The sequence below is a fragment of the Mesoplodon mirus genome, assembly GCF_964341445.2.
Source record: "Mesoplodon mirus genome assembly, contig: SUPER_3_unloc_3, whole genome shotgun sequence".
NCBI lineage: Eukaryota > Metazoa > Chordata > Mammalia > Artiodactyla > Ziphiidae > Mesoplodon > Mesoplodon mirus.
In genome coordinates, this window is record NW_028295748.1 from 1,417,941 (window position 1) to 1,435,218 (window position 17,278).

Here is a 17,278-nt window from a genome sequence, read left to right on the forward strand (position 1 = left end):
TAAGTGGTACAAATCTCCAGTTATAAAATAAATGTCTTGGGGATGCAATCTACCACATAAGGAATATAGTCAATAATACTGTAATAATTTTGTATGGTGATATATGGTTACTAGACTTATCATGGTGACCAATTCAAATGTATTTAGATGTTGGATCACTATGTTGAACACTTGAAACTAACATAATATTGTATGTCAACTCTACTTCAATAAAAAAGTGACCAGTTAACATTAATTGGTATTATAATTACATTTTCTCTGCATAAAGGCACATTTTATTGATTTTTTCATTATAAAGTATAAAAGTACCTTTTACTTTCAAGATGAGTTCTAAGATTACTTGTTAATGTTAATATGGTAATTTAAAAGATGTCTAGATATAATTTAATTTTAATTGCCTAACACAAATATGTCTGATATTCACCAGTATGAATTCAAACCTATTAGTAAAGATGTCAAATGAGTCACCAAAACATTTTTGTTTATTGCCTCTCATTGAACCCTAAATGCTAACAAGACTTTTTGTTGGAATGAGGGATCAAAATTTTATACTCTTTAAAAACTAATGCCATAGCTGTTTTATTTTTATAAATAAAGCTCTTTCCGTTTACTTTGTAGTGTACAATTTTTGAATGGCCTGGAAAGAGAAAAATTATTCTTTGGGCTGACAAAAATGATAAAGAGGCTCATTGCTAATGAAGGGAAGAAGACAAAGAAGAATAGAGAAAGAAGGATTCGTTCCTCTTTCAAAAGGGGGGCAAGATACTAGAGCTTTCTGCAGGGAAACTGAAGCACACCTTTCTTTCTGAGATTTGAAAGGAAGAGATGCCCTACATTGAAATATCTAGAGTATATCTTTCATTTAAAAATGAACCTAGCTAATCATCCAGTGAGGAAGAAAAGAGTAAAATAGCCTTTGATCAAGTCCTTTCTGTGGTGTTAAATGCAACTAATTATAATGAATATCACATATCTAATGAGTTCAAGAATTCCCCTTGGAAGAATTGGTCTGTCCTTTACAAAAAAGAGAGTTCAAGTGAGTTATTTGCATTTGGTAGGGAAGCTCTACTGTCTAAATCATACTCATTTAAAGGTGAAGTTCAGGGCTTCCCTGGTGGTGCAGTGGTTGAGAGTCTGCCTGCTGATGTAAAGGACACGGGTTTGTGCCCGGGTCTGGGAAGATTCCAAATCCCATGGAGCAGCTAGGTCTGTGAGCCATGGCCGCTGAGCCTGCGTGTCCGGAGCCTGTGCTCCGCAACGGGAGAGGCCACAACAGTGAGAGGCCCGTGTACCGAAAAAAAAAGGTCCAGTTCAAAGTCTGTCATAATTTGTTATTATATATGTAATTTTTGAATGTAGTATACAGTTATATATGTATATAACATTAACAAGAAAGTGACAGGCTTTAGAGTCAAGAAAATATATAGGTGAAGTGTAAAAGGGTTGGAATAGATATACCATAACAGTAACAACACAACAAAACAAGACAACAATAACAGAACTGGAGTGGCTAAGAAAATATCAGAAAAAAAATGTTTTAAGACGAAAATTTTTACTAGAGACAAAGACGTTTTTAAATGATAAAATGATTATTCCATCTAGAATGTATAATAATTATAAACTTATATGCACCTAACAACAGAACTTCAAAATACAATGAAGCAAAATCAACACAACAGAAAAGAGAAACAGACAGTTCTACAATAATAGTTGGATACTTTAATACCTTTCTTTCAATAGCAGAACAGACAGAAAATCAACAAGAAAATTAAAAAAAAAACTTGCACAACATTATCAATCAACTAGACCTAACAGCCATCTATAAAACATTCCACCCAACAGCATCAGAATATACATTCTTTACAAATGCACATGGATATACTGTATGCTAGGCCATAAAACAAATTTCAGTACATTTTAAAGGATATAAACAATACAAAGAGTGCTCTCAGATGACAACAGAATGCAATAAGAAATCGTTAACAGAAAGAAATTTGTTGAAAATCACAAATGGAAATTAAACAGTATATTCCTAAATAATTCATGGGTCAAGTAAGAACTCATAAGGGGAATTAGAAATAATTTGAGATGAAGTAAAAGGAAAGTATAACATGTTAATATTCGATTGGTCGCACATAGTCTTTTGAAAAGCAGAGGGGTTAGACAAAGAGATCTAAATTAATTAAAAAATCATTTATTTTTCTGGGAATAAAAAGAACTGGGCTTAGTCTCAGTTTTGCCTTTCTTTATCTTTGTGTCTGTTGATCATCTTGGAATAGTCATTACATAGCCAGAATACAGTTGCCATCTCAGGAATCAAATACCGTTATCTCTAGGGCTACCATAACAAGATACCACAAACTTGTTAGCTTAAAAGAACAGAAATTTATTTTATCACAGCTCTAGAGGCCAGAAGATCAAAATCAGAGTGTTGAGAGGGCCATGTTCTTTCTGACGCCTCGAGGGGAGGATCCTTCTTTGTCTTAACCAGATTCTGGTGGTGGCCATCAATCACTGGTGTTGGCATTTTTTGATTTGCAGCTGCATCACTCTGGTCTCTTCCACTGTTGTCACATGGAATTGTCTCTGTGTGTTTCTATCTCTGGAAACAATTTAAATAGAAATTTCTATTTTTAAAAAACAAACTGTTGATTACTATGCTCTATTTAGATAGTTCCTCTAACCCACACCCAGTTCCATTTCCCCATATGTATTTGAGAAGGAAAGAGGAACTCCTGTGAGCTATCCTATTGGAAAAAATCAATGATACAGTGCTTTACTAGAGATGCCTCTTACCTAAAATATTTGAATTAAATATAAAATCTGGGGAAATTATCACCCAGTTTCCCTCTTCTAGAGGCATGATCTGAATGATAGGCAGCAGAATATTTTATACCCGTGAGGTTTGCTGACATTATTGATTTGATCCAGAATCTGTATTTTCTCTCTAAAGAAAACAGTATTCTCTCTTTCCTTTCTTTAATTTATAATGTTGATGTCTTAAGATTATTGTCAGAGAGGATGCTTGTAGTTCAAATGATTTGGCTGTATTTCACCAGTATTATTACAAGGTAGTCAAACAATGGCTGGGCTCCAGTATAGACCTCGGTCCCTTTGTTCCACTGGGATACGGATGTGAAAGCCACTGTTTCCTTATATTCCAAAGACCAAATAAATAAAACAAATAAATAAACACACAAAAAAAACAAGTAAATGAAACTATCTTAAAACCAACTCTCTTTTCTTCCTCATCCATGTTAATTCTCTTCTACCTAAAATTACTTCCTGGAAGTGATTTTTATGTTTCTTAGAGCCTCTTTATGTATATATCCACACTAATGCATATAAAACTGTTCCTTGTAGATCTTTTACTTTTTCCATTTGAATAATTATTTTCACATGTCATATAGAGTTTATCCATTGTCCTAGATATGCATTTTTCCTGTGTATTTGAGCATCATAGGAAGATAAATTCTACTCTTGAAAATGGTGACTGAGACACAGAAAGCTATTCTTCTTACCATTTTTCAATAGTGAGTAGTAGATTCTGTAGGGTTGGAATTTTAAGATGTAAGTATACTGTTTTTCTACACTCCAATTACGTTCCCCTTATCATAGAAATTGACCAGTGAAGTGTGCTGCTGACTTTTCAGAATCCATGTACATACAATCCATTAAGTTATTAGATATAACGTTGGTCAGAAAAGCATACTGTGAAATGTTGCTTTTATTTAAACTCCCACTATTTTCACTCCATGGTTTCAAGATTTGACTTCTTTATTGCCCTCTGGTGGTGGGCTCTGTGAACTGCATATTTCCGGGTCTGGAGCACGTATCTTCCCGGAGGTATTCAACTCCTCAGGTACAAGCTAAAGAGTAGATGATAAGAAGCATTCAGATTTATTAAAACTAATTAAGAATATCAGTAGCCTGACTGTTGTTTCTAAAAATATAAAATATTTATCCTTCTGTTGTCAAACAACCATATTTCATGAAAAGAAGTATAAATCCTTTTTTGCTTGCAATAAAAGAACAATAATTGAAGGTATTCTTCATTTGGACCAAATACCTTCTCTGAAAACATAAGTGAAAATAGGAGTTGAACTTTCCAAAATATTCTTTAGTAAATAAAACTCCACATATAATTTCAAATTATCATTTAATTTTACCTTAAATTTAAATATCTATATTGACTTAAATGCTGTCCTCTGTAATTTCGGATGATTCCCTCCTTTATATCTTCTTCCTCTTTTCAACAAATAAAATACATATGAATGCCTAACATGAGGTAGGGTATTCTCTGTGAAATAATGATGTTGGGATACTTGATTTTGACTTAGCAGAGGGATTGAGCCTCTGTGTTGGTGAATTCTCCCCAGATGGTGCGTGTGGAGAGGGTCAGGCATATCTCTGTGCTCCTGAAGTTTTCTCTGTGAAACTGTCAACCTCCAATATCAGAAATAACTTCCTTCGTGAGAAGGGATTTTCAGACATGAAAAGTTTTCTCTTAAAGTGCAAGTATTTTTAAAATCTATAAAATATAGAGCATTATAAATTTTCTTTAGTTACTACAAGCTGAATTTTAACTGAGAAGACTGGGAAGTCCATGTATGTGTACATGCATGCATGCGTGCATGTTTGTGTGCTACACGTTGTGTGTGTGTGTGTGTAGGTCTACTGAGGATACAGAACATATTCTGGACATGACAGAGCAGTGGTGTATCAGAAGGGAAAAGAGTATAAAGGACCAGCTTCACCTGCTTAATTTGTCCCCTGACCTGGTGTCGTCTTATTTTCCACCATCCTTTGCTGATCTGTATACTAAATACCCAGGGCTCCTGGGTACCTCCAGGTACCTCTGTAAGTTTTACAAGCCTATCAATATCCCATGTACAGTGGATGGAACCTGGACTTCTTGCCCATATAGTTTTCCTTTCCCTCAGAGTTTTCGTCTGAGCTATGTCATGGGGTAGGTACTGTTGTGAAAATTTGTGCTCACTTGTTAAATAGAAACTACTCATTGAACTGTTTAAACAAATAAACAGTATCTTGAGTCAATTGCAGGGGACCTCCAGTCTCCACAAAGCAGAGTTACTTTGGGACAGGAAGTTCTTTTAGTTTCCCCTTAAATCAAAATACAAAGTTACTGAGCAATTCTAGGACCAACCCTATAGTTGCAAACTTGGGAAGAGATCACAGGATTCTGTAATCGTCTGCTTATCCCCTTATTGGGACAGCAAATAGCTCAATAGTTCTTATACTGAAGTCAAAATGAAGAATAATACCGGAACAAAGTCTGCATTGAAAGTCTGTGTCTTATTTTTATTTTCTCTTGGCACATAGTAGGTAACTGTTAAATGTTCTCTTGATAAATGTTAAAAACACACAAGGTACTTCATATACTAGGGGTCATAAAATTTCAACTTTTGGTGTAGGGGTTGATGATGAAAAGTTTGGAAACTTCTGATCCATGTTAATGTTCCTGCTTTGAGAACTGCAGGGTGCAGCTTTTAGATGGAAAAAGTTGCCAAGAGGACCAGAAGTAGAATAAAGGCATTTATGTAATTCTTCCTTATAATTTCATTTATTGGTTTTCAGCATCTAACTTTGAAAAGTTGCCTGAGGCTGCCTAGGGTCTGCAATAAGGATCACAGCTGTGCTGTCCTACCCCCTCCCCACACGTGGGAACAGAGCCTTCCCAGCAGTGCTAATAGAGCCCCATGGCTTTCCGCCCACCTCGGTACTGCTCAAGGCAGTGGCTTTTTTCTACCAGCCTCACCCTTCTCCATGTGAATCTTTTTCTTCTTTCCAGTTTTATTGAGATGTAATTGACATATAACACTGTATAAGTTTAAGGTGTACAACATCATAATGTGATACATGTATATATTGCAAAGTGATTACCACAATAAGGTTAGTTAACACATCTATGACCTTACACAATTAATTACCTTTTGTGTGTTTGTGTGTGTGTGTGTGTGTGTGTGATGAGAACATGTAAGATCTACTATCTCGGAAACTTTTGAGTATGCAATAGAGTGTTGTTAACTATAGTCACCATGCTGTACATCAGACTCCCAGGATTTATTCATCTTATAACTGGAAGGTTATACCCTTTGACCAACAACTCCCCATTTCCTCCACTCCCCAGCCCTTGATGGCCACCATTCTACTCGGTTTCTGTGAGAGCAGCGTTTTTAGATTACACGTAAAAGTGAGATTATGCAGTGTTTGTCTTTCTCTCTCTGACGTATTTCACTTAGCATAATGCCCTCAAGGTTCATCCAAGTTGTTGCAAATGGCAAGATTCCCTTATTTTTTAAGGCTGAATAACATTCCATTCTACATATGTGCCATATTTTCTTTATTCATTTGTCTGTCAATGGACACTATAGAAACAGAAACTCACTCAGTTCCTACAAGTGTCCAAGGTAACAATAGACAAAATATGGATGTTGGTGGGTGTAGATCCAGGCAGTAGGTTAGACTACATCCCACAGGCAGGAAGGCCGCTATTTTAGGAGGAGCTGCTTTGAATATGAATCAAATAATAATTGATTTATATATCACCAGTTCAGAACTAACTCATCTGTTTTCGACACCTCACCATAGATATGAAATGAGAATGAGTGGAAAAAGAGGCTTCTGAAGGCAAACAGTCATAAAACCCATTATTATTCTGTAAAAAGGAGACTATACAGTCTTACCTTTAGAACCTCAGCTCAAACAAAGACATGTAGCAGCCTCAGTAGGATATAATCGCAACAGAAAAAATACAAGCAGAAGGCAGAGGAAAAAGAAGTGCCATTTGGTATGGGAATAAATAGCTCTGTATGTCTCAAAAGCCTCCTATAAACATGTCTGGGTGTCAATATAGTGTAATAATTAATATCCATAAACCCTGAGTCTTAAGAAAAAAGAACTGTATCTTTTGCTTTCTTTTAGAAAGGGACAGAAAGGTAACTATATTTGCTTTAATAAATACAGAGATTTAGTGCACTTAAATATTTGATCAACTAATTTTAAAAATGTTTCTTACAGTATACATCATTTTCTGATGAAACAGGGGTAAAATAAGGTTCTAGGGTGTGAGGAGGGCATGAGGTATTATACACATTTTCTTTTCTGTCCTTTTGTAGCTGAATATCCTTTTCCAGGCCTAAAGAAGTAGTAAAATTATGCACCTAAGATTGAATAAAAGGTTTCATAGACGTATTTTACATATATGCCATTAGATTTCCACAGAGTTATTTCGGGCTGCCGACAGGTTGCTTGCTTGAGCTGAGACCCCTCTAAACAAAGCCCAGGAAGAAGCTAACAACTGTGAAAGCCAACTTTTTTATTCTGTGAGTAACTTGGCTGCAGAGCAGACTAATTACCCCTTTAACCACACTGTTTGAACTCATTGTACTTATCTGGGAATCACTATTCTGAAAGTAGAGAAGGGGACTAGGGAAGTTAAAAGGGACAAAAGACCTAAATATGGTCTCTTTGCAGAATCTCAAAGGTCAGGCAACAGGCTTCTTTCTGATGGTTTTAAAAAGGGAAGATGAGCTGTGGTTTAAAGGTCCACTTTGGAATTCAAGTTCTACCTCAGGTGCAGCCTGAATGCTAGTCTCCACCTTGAGTGAATCACTGAAGGATCATTTCTCAGCACATAGTCAGTGTTTGTTAAATTTTCATATTATTTTATCCCAGTGAATAATATTGATGAGGGATTTTGAAACTATTAAATTCTGCCAAAGGACTTGATTTTGTAATGATACCAAACCTTGGAAAATAAAGGAAGTAGAGATTGGTGAATCCTTGACAAATTATTAGAGTTGTAACTGATTGTTTCATAAGGAAAGATAGGGAATGGATCACTTAGGAAACTGAATGAATACTTTGAATCTCCTCTATTTCTGTTAAAACTACAGGTTAGTTGAGCTCAAAAATTGTAGGTATAAAAATTGTGTTTTTTGGTAATAAAATTTGTTTTAACCCTTCTCTCAATTACGCATTTAAATGTTGACCAATTCACAAGTAACTGTTTACAGTCGATGGATTGGCCAGTGGCTTTGGGATCATTCATTTTATAGTCTGGGATTTCCAGTGTGATCTTTATTTTCCCATTTATACTCTATTTCATACATTTTATTAGCAGCAGTAGTAGAAATAGTAGCAGCAGTATCATTATTATTTAGTTAGAGTAGAATTGTTTCTGTAACTTCTTACGGTCAGACATATACTAAGCAACACACATTTTGAAAGCACTGGTGTTGGAGTAAATTGGATGTTGATGAGACTAGTCACTGCCCTTAAAGGAGCTTGTCTTCTAGTTGGAAAGATGTGACATATACAATAATCTGAGGCATTAAGTAAATACATGGGTCTGAGGGCAGAAGATCCTGAAGGAAGCAAGCTACAAAGAACTCATTTTGAATCCTGGCATTAATATTGGCAGATCTCCTCACACCTTTTCAGGACAGTTACAGACAAAGCAAGTAGGACTGGAGAATACACTGCAATGGCCAAAATAAGATTTAATGTCATTTCAGCCTAGGGGATTCTTTCTAGGCTTTGAGTATATGATAATTTAAATGCTACCTAAATAGTAAATTTACTTTAATGCTGACAATGTAGAAAAGATATTTTGCTGCAAAAGTATACACAGTAGTAACAAGTGGATTTTGGAAGAAACTAATATTTTGTCTTATACTGATACTACACTACTGCCCTAGACCTAGCAGCAGCCTTTACTCTTTGTTGTTTTCTTCTAAGACTAAAGAGCCTCTTTATTGTTTGTGCTGATTTTTTTTTCCACCAACAGATCTCAGAGCAATCTGAGTGCACTGGCCAGTTGGGACAAAATTATCATTAGAATTCTTGGCTAGAGAAGAAAGCTCCTAATTTAAGAATGGCTTTTTGCCTTCTGAGAGCTCAGAAGAGCACATTGCAAGCCATCTACATTTATACAACATGTTTTAGTATGGAAAATTTCAAACATCTACAGAAGTAAAAAGAAAGAAGTAGAAACTTTCATCCATTGTTCTCATCAAATGTCAATTTCAGGCCAATAGATTTTCTCTACACCCTCTCTGACTACTACCACCATCATCCCCAGCAATTTTAAAGCAAATCCCAGATTTCTTTTTCTCAGTGAAAACGTCAGTATCCATACTTCTAAAATGCAAGAACTGCCCTTTTTAAGCTCAACTATGTCATTATCACACATCCGCAAATAATAATGATTCCTTAATATCAACAAATAGCCAGTCAGTTCATGTTTCCTTGATTGTCCTATAAATGTATTTTTATTTTAATAACCATTATTTATTTGATTGCTGATCCAAACACAATTTCTTTTCAAGTATAGGTTTAAAAGAACTCAATTGGCTCATTTTTCTTGCAAGTATTTGTCATTGAATTCAAAGCATTCATCCAGTAGGGTTCCCAACTGTCTGGATTATGCTGATTGCATCCCCTTTCTGCTTATATATTTATCATGCTCCTTTGGCCCATGCATTTACTGTCAGTTGATAGATAGCTCTAGAGCACTGACATAATTCAAGTGTGATTTTTTGTCAAGTTTACTTCATAGATAATATTGATGAATTCCAAAAGGAACTATAAAGTGTCTGTCTGACTGTAACGTTGCAGCCATTAATGATCAATGTCTAGATCCATTCATTTATTAAGGGTACCAAATGGTGATATTCTACTAATTAGATAATTATTCATTTACTAGCTACAACATTATTTCATCAACTACTTGGTTGCCCTGAGTTACAGTTTAATTAGGAAAGGAAGAATAAATGTTTCTTTTATTTTATTTACCAGTTTTACAAAAAAAGAAAAAAAAGAGAGAGAAAGGTTGACTCCAAAGTAGCTTCCGAAGATGACTAATGAGGTATTTTCTTTCTTTGTTGTTGTTTTCAGTGAGGTTGTTATAAATATCGATGCAGAGATTGTCCCCTCTTAGGTTCACGGATCCTGTTCAAGTTGGCTCCTGAGTCCTTTCCACACAACCACAGTAGTCTTTGAAGTCTTCCCAGCTCTCTTGTATGACAAGATGTAAAAGGAACATCTTGTTCGTTTCTTATGCTGGATTTGAAATCAGCTGTTTCTCCAAGGAGACATTATCCACTGTGTTTATTCAAACTTGTGTTCCTTCTAGTTTAACCTTCTCTCGAGACATGATTTTTTTTAAACAAATTACTTAGTGAATTCTTTCACCTTTTCAAATCTTGCTATTCTCCAATCACTTCATTTCTGAATTTTTCTAATTTCTTTTATGTTTTTCTTAAAACCAGTTTCTATTCCTTTTAAAATTTCTTTTACTTTTTCTGCAATATCAGGCAGTAAATTTCATTTGTTCTGTGGACGTGTCTTTCTGTCACGTTTTCAGGACTTGCTGGAACTTTCTTTTCACCCTTCTTTTTTCTTTTTTTTTTTCTCACTGATTTTCTACAGGATGTGAATGGAATACTCTTCTGTCACTCATTTTTAAATGAAATAAGTTTCCACTTTAGGAGGGAAACATAGATCAGAATATAATTTCTAGCTTCAGAACTCCAGGGCTCACTATCTTCTATCATTTTCACAAAATAATTTTTAAAAATGACCTTAAAATTTCTAAAGTCTTCCTCCTCGGCCCTCCTATGCCCATTTACCCAGGCCTCCTCTTTCCTGTCCTTGTTGAGTATGGGGATTTGTTCTGGAATGGTGCTTTGGTTTGATAGGTGTCAAGGTTTCACAGACCCCAGAACACTTGGCATCCTCAGAACATTTCAAAGTTCTTGCACTCAACTGCAAAGTGGAGCCTGCACCATTCACTCCCGGTTTCTGCTGCTGTTCTCAGTGAGTTTTTCAATCTCACTGAGTTCTTGAACCATAGTAACCTTTGTCTCTCCTGAAAGAGAGAGAGAGTCCTTCCCTCGTCTTCCTCCCACACACCTTGGGATACACATATGTAGGTCTCTTTCCTGTTGTTGATTTGTTCCTACCTGGCTGTATGTTGCAGTTAATGTGGACACCCTGTTGTAGATGTTGTCTGTGGGTTTTTGAACTTGCTATCCTAGATGCTTTTCTTTCTTCTTTGTGGGGGTGGGGGGTTGTGTATTTAGGGGAGGGGTGGCATATTCAGGGATAAAAATCTTCTCTGTAGCCACCATCATTTCCCCAGAATCCTCTGCCATTAATATTTAAAACAAAATCATAGGAATCATTATCTGGATCCATAGGATAATCATTACATTGTGTCTGTCTTTTTTCCAGGCTTCAAGCTGCCTGTGGCTCCCCACGTTAGTATACTGACATGACTGGGCAATGCCTAATTTGATGGGCTCTTTATGTACTACCTTCCTCCTAATCATGACAGTCTTGTACGCTATACATAGTCTTCTTTACTGATAGGGAATTTAGAAAATACAGGAAGCCATGGGTTTAATAGCTGAAAGTGGAATTAATGTATTATTTTTCTCAGGTAAAATATCATAAGACTCCTTAGGCCAAAGTTGTAAAATGAAATTGCAAATTTCCTGGAATCATTTTGCAAACGTGAATGCCCACATAAAGTACACTAGGACTTGAATCCAAGGAATAACACATTTTTAGAGCCTCCAAATGTATAAACTTAGTACAATTCTGCATTACTTCTTAAGGCAACTGAAGAAAATAATTTTGTGATCAAATAAATATTGATTTTATTAACATAGTTATTTTAAAAGTTTATAAAACTTTAAAAAATGTTAAGGCTCTATTAGCCTCATCAGTTGTTATTTCTCTTCTAGAATCTTGGATAAAGGAACAGTCGTTTGAGGGGAAACATGGTATAAAGTGGGAAGATAATCTAACAGTGAAGATAGTTATATCTCTTCCTGTGTGATGAACTACTCCTAAGCTTGGTGGTTTAAAACAGCAGGCACTTTATCTCCTCACAATTTGTGAATCAGCAGAATGGGCTGGGATCTCCTGGGTGGATCTATCTTGCTTTCACCTGAGGTGACTACTGAGGCTGCCATCATCTGGTTGCTGGACTGGGGCTGGCCACTGGTGCTGGCTGTGGCCTGTGCCTAGTCTCCACTAGATTAGCCAGGCTTCCTAACATGTCAGGTTTCCATGAGGACAAGCCCTAAAGCACGAGTACTCTCCAAGCTTCAGCTCTTGATATGCCACTGGGCCAAAGCAAGTCACGTGACCAAGCCCAGGTCAAGGTGGAACAAAACTACACAGGGTGAGAAAACGGCGGGGAGGGGCATTTGCACTGGGGGTCAATAGTCTAATAAACTGCTGCAATAACTATATAAAGAAAAACACCCCGGAGGACAACTGGTAAAAAATAAATGTGTGCGGGGTGGGGTGGGGTTTGGCATGGGGGGGGCAAAGGCAGTAAACAGGGGCTACCAAAATCTGAAGATTCTGGAATTTTTGGAAAATCCACTGGGATTAAAGGAGTTACACAACCATGTTCTGACACCAGAAGAAAGGTCCCAGTTGAGCATCAGGGAAGTCTAGCGCTCTTCCTCCATCGCATCAATTTTCACGTTTCTTTGACTCAGCCTATTTGTAGAATGAATCATGACTTTCTATAAATTTTTAATTCAGTTTTTCAAAGAAATAGTGACCTCGCTTCCATCTGCTGTGCCACAAAAATGCCGTAGAAAAAAATTCCTTCTGTTAAATCGCACACTAGGTGAAATTGTATGTGTAACCTAGTACCAAAGAGGTATTAAGAATCGCCACAGCCGAGCCGGCCCTCCGCATCACGCACCCTATAGCAGCCAGTGGGTGAGCCAGGAGTCGAGGAGGTCACCGTGGGAAGGAGGGGCACGGGCAGCGTGGCAGCCTCCTTCCGTCTCCGTGGAGCCACCTCCGGCCTCTGGTACAGGGAGTCGTCCATAGCAGCCAGCGGTGGCCAGCCTTTCAGCGCTGTGTTCTAGGTCAATAGCTTCCAAGACTCCAGTTGGATTCATTGGAGTAGGCAACGTGGGGAATCCAATGGCAAAAGAGCTCATGAAACATGGCTAGCCACTCACTGTTGTTGATGTGTGTTCCCTGATTCATGCAAAGAGCTTCTAGATGCAGGTGAACCCGGTAGTGTCTTCCGCAGCGGATGTAGCCGAAAAAGGCGACAGAATTATTACAGTGCATCAACGCGCTAGAAGCTTATTCTGGAGCAAATGGAATTCAAAAAAAAGTGAAGAAAGACTCACTATTAATAGATTTCAGTACTGTTGATCCTATGGTTTTCAGAGAATTGGCCAAAGAAGTTGAGAAAATGGGAGCAGTTTTCACGGATGCCCCTGTTTCTGGTGGTGTGGGAACGGCTCGATCTGGCAACCTCACATTTAGGATGGGAGGGGTTGAGCTGCTGTGGTGCATGGGCTCCCATGTGGTGCATCGTGGAGCTGTTGGGACTGGCCAGGCTTCGAAGATCTGCAAACACTTGCTGTTAGCTATTAGTAGGATCGGAACTGCTGAAGCTATGAATCTGGGACTCAGGTTAGGGTTTGACTTAAAACTCTTGGCTAAAATCCTGAATACGAGCTCAGGACAATGTTGGTCAAGTGACACTTATAATCCTGTACCTGGGGTGATGGATGGAGTTCCCTCGGCTAATTACTATCAGGGTGGATTCGGAGCAACACTCATGGCTAAGGATCTGGGATTAGCATGAGACTCTGCTACCAGCACGAAGAGCCCAGTCCTTCTGGGCAGTGAAGCCCATCAGATCTGCAGGGATGTTGTGTGTGAAGGGCTACTCAAAAAAAGACTTCTCATCCGTGGTCCAGTTTCTGCAAGAGGAGGAGACATTCTGAGTTGGCCCTCTGGCTGTGAACACTGAAACATTGAAACCAAACTGTGTCTTGGAGCCCCTTATGGCTCACTCCACAGGAAAATGGGCTTAATCAAAGGTCAACTGTCTGCTTTTGAGTGTCTAGGTCAGGGGTCCCCAACCCCTTGGCCTTGGACGGGTACCAGTCCGCAGCCTCTTAGGAACTGGGCTGCACAGCAGGAGGTGAGTCGCAGGCAAGCCAGCTAAGCTTCATCTGCTGCTCCCTATGGCTCACATTACCGCCTGAACCTCACACACCCCGCCCCACCTCCCCGGAAAAATTTGCTTCCAGGAAACTGGTCCCTGGTTCCAAAAAGGTTAGGCGCCTCTGGTCTAGGTCACAATAGATCCTGGGATTTTTCACCCATTTTAAACTGCTTATTCTTTTTTATCTATTTAGCAAACATATCATCTGCAGATTTTTTTTTCTGCAAGCCACTGATGGTAACTGCTAGCTAGCTAGCTGATTGGCCTTTTCCAAAAGTTTGATTCCTGAGCATCTTCAGCTAAAACGCTGCCTACTTCACTCACGATATTGTTTACTCCACTTTACAAATAAAACTAAAATTGTTTTCAACAGGATAAAATCTATCCTCGAGGAAAGAAAAGAAATTGGTGTGAGAAAAGGTATTAGAGAAAGGGGAAGTATAGTGAATTACTACCCGTGTCTCTCAGAAAATTTGTCCTGTTAACCCAGTGGTGATATTCTTGCATTGAGATTACTGGTTTATTTTCTAGGAGTTGTTAAAGCAAGAGAACTCCTTGCTGCATGTTATGTAATTTGGACTCTGTTACATTATCTTGGTGTGCCCCTCTTGTAACAACTTCCCATACTCAGCAAACTTGTTTTTTTTCATATTTTTGCTTCCTTGTCCATTTTTACTGCATATTTTTTGACTTCAAAAGAATGACATCTTTAGAACTGTTTCAGAGCCAACAATGATATGTGCTTTAGATAATTATTACACTATGCTAAATATAACCATATTCTTTTGAATTCAAATAAATTTCTATGCTGATAAAAAAAGAGAGGCACATTTCATCAATGTTTAAATACTATCCTTCCTCCTCTAAAACTTAAAATAGGATTCAGTCTGATTCCTAAAGGGTTATTTTCTTCAACAACAAGAGCTGACTTAGGCCATTTCTTGGCAGTGGAATCTGAGCATAGGGGTCCCTGTCTGACTGCCCTTTGATTCTCACTCACAGTATCCTGGGTGAGTGTAATGGATGGGCATGCCCTTATGACTTAGCCCACTGCTACTGCTCCTGATGAGGGTTAACGGTGTGGGCCACTTTAAATCTTGCCCAGCAAAGTGCTGACATCTGGGGTTTCCTATCAAGTTTACCAGATATTCCACAGTAATTTCATAATTTACACAACATAAAAACACTGATCTTGAGCTTAGGAAAGCATTTCATTTAAACAGATACAAAACCCTACTCTACAAAATGGTTTAAAATTTGTGAGCAATTGCATTAAATAAACTCTAATATAAATTAATCTAATACAAGTAAACTAATAGTTACAAAGCTACTCGTCGCTTCAGAAGCGGTGGCTACAGATAACTTCAAAGTTGTTTCCTCAATTCACTAAGAGGAGAAACTATTTTCTGTCAACTTCTTCTTGGGGAAGCTTATTCCTTAGTTTGATGCTGATTCACGTTATGAATATATAGGAACCATTACTGGTTCTTCCTTTCCATATTCAGTGCACCATTATACTTCTGTCCTCTTAAGATCTGGATATCTGTTACTGCTACTGTTGGCTGGAGCCTGGCAGGAGGAAAGCTATCAAGAAAAAAGGTCGGGCTTCCCTGGTGGCGCAGTGGTTGAGAGTCCACCTGCCGATGCAGGGGACATGGGTTCGTGCCCCGGTCCAGGAAGATCCCACATGCCGTGGAGCGGCTGGGCCCGTGAGCCATGGCTGCTGAGCCTGTGCGTCTGGAGCCTGTGCTCCGCAACGGGAGAGGCCACAACAGTGAGAGGCCCGTGTACCAAAAAAAAAAAATAAATAAATAAATAAATAAATAAAAAGAAAAAAGGTCAACAAGTGTTAAAGATTTTTAGCATACTACTGAGACATTTTATCTACCATAATCATAAGAAATAATAATTAAAATTACTTATAGCCTGGTCAGTGAGACCTTGAGTAAATTTTGGAAGCATCCATGTTTCATACAGTTTCAGGGGATGGATATTTCCTGTTATTAACTCTATATCCTCTTCAACTGGAACAGAGAGACCTTTCTCTGTTGAAACAGTTTTGTCTTTTTCCTGGGCGTTTTCAGTTTTCTCTTATGAGAGACTTGTAAAGCTTACATATACAAACTTACACATACATGTATAAAGCAGAGAAGGGATAGAGCAGTCTTGAGAGGACACGGTTTTGTAGCAGGCACATAAGACAGAGATAATATTCCCTGATTGCATTTGCCTCCCCAGTCCCATCTCTTTTGTGGAAAGCATCAGCATTCTGACTGGTCTCTGCACCCCACTAACTGGACGGAACACTGCATTAGCATTCTTAGGGAGCACTGATGGTCGCTCTGGAAACTGTGGTTAGAGCTTGTGCAGCCAAAGTGCACAGGAAAGAAACAAATACACTTCATATAACATGCTTACTCTGTTTTGCTTAATTAGCACTTATTCCCTGTAAAAGGCTGACTTCTGCTTTGACAGGGAGTAATCGAACTCTGTATTCACCCAAACCATAAAATTAAAGTTAACATACCTCAGCTTTTCATCCTACTGGAAGAAATGTATGAAATCTAAAGTTATTTTTTAATTGCTGCTGTTTAGAATGCCTGAAGCCCATTCGCTGAACTTGTTAAAGAGCAGTGTTAATGAGGGTATTTTTCGTTTCTTTCTTTTCCGACCACAGCATGAATTCTCAGCCCAAAGTGTGCCCTGTTTCCCACAATAGAGACGGGGAAAAGTGAAAGTCTCTCACCACAAAGCATGAGACAACTACAAATACTTCTCTCCCAGAGTTAACATTGATGAGAGTCTTTGTGGAAAAGAACTTCCTCTTTTTGCGGGAGTACAGTAGAAATGCAAGTTGTATTCTCCACAGTTTCACTACTGGAAAAATAATTTCATAGTCCATATATATATATATATATATATATATTTTTTTTTTTTTTTTTTTTTTTTTTTTTTTTTGCCGTACGCGGGCCTCTCACTGCTGTGGCCTCTCCCGTTGTGGAGCACAGGCTCCGCACGCGCAGGCTCAGCGGCCATGGCTCATGGGCCCAGCTGCTCCGCGGCATGTGGGATCTTCCCGGACCGGGGCACGAACCCGTGTCCCCTGCATCAGGCGTACTCTCAACCACTGCGCCACCAGGGAAGACCCATAGTCCATATATTTTATTGGTCTTCTTAAAAACATATACAGTGTTTACAATAAGGAGTAAAAGAGAAGATTTTCAATGCGATATTTCAAGGAGCATTTTGTAA

General features: G+C 38.2%; 1 pseudogene across 1 annotated transcript; it reads left to right on the forward strand.

Moving 5' to 3' along the window:
* The first annotated feature begins 9,880 nt into the window (after window positions 1-9,880).
* LOC309801719 (3-hydroxyisobutyrate dehydrogenase, mitochondrial-like) lies at window positions 9,881-13,802 on the forward strand (annotated as a pseudogene). The gene is made up of 2 exons: window positions 9,881-9,892; window positions 12,762-13,802. The product of its transcript is annotated as a 3-hydroxyisobutyrate dehydrogenase, mitochondrial-like (transcript).
* The last annotated feature ends 3,476 nt before the right edge of the window (window positions 13,803-17,278 follow it).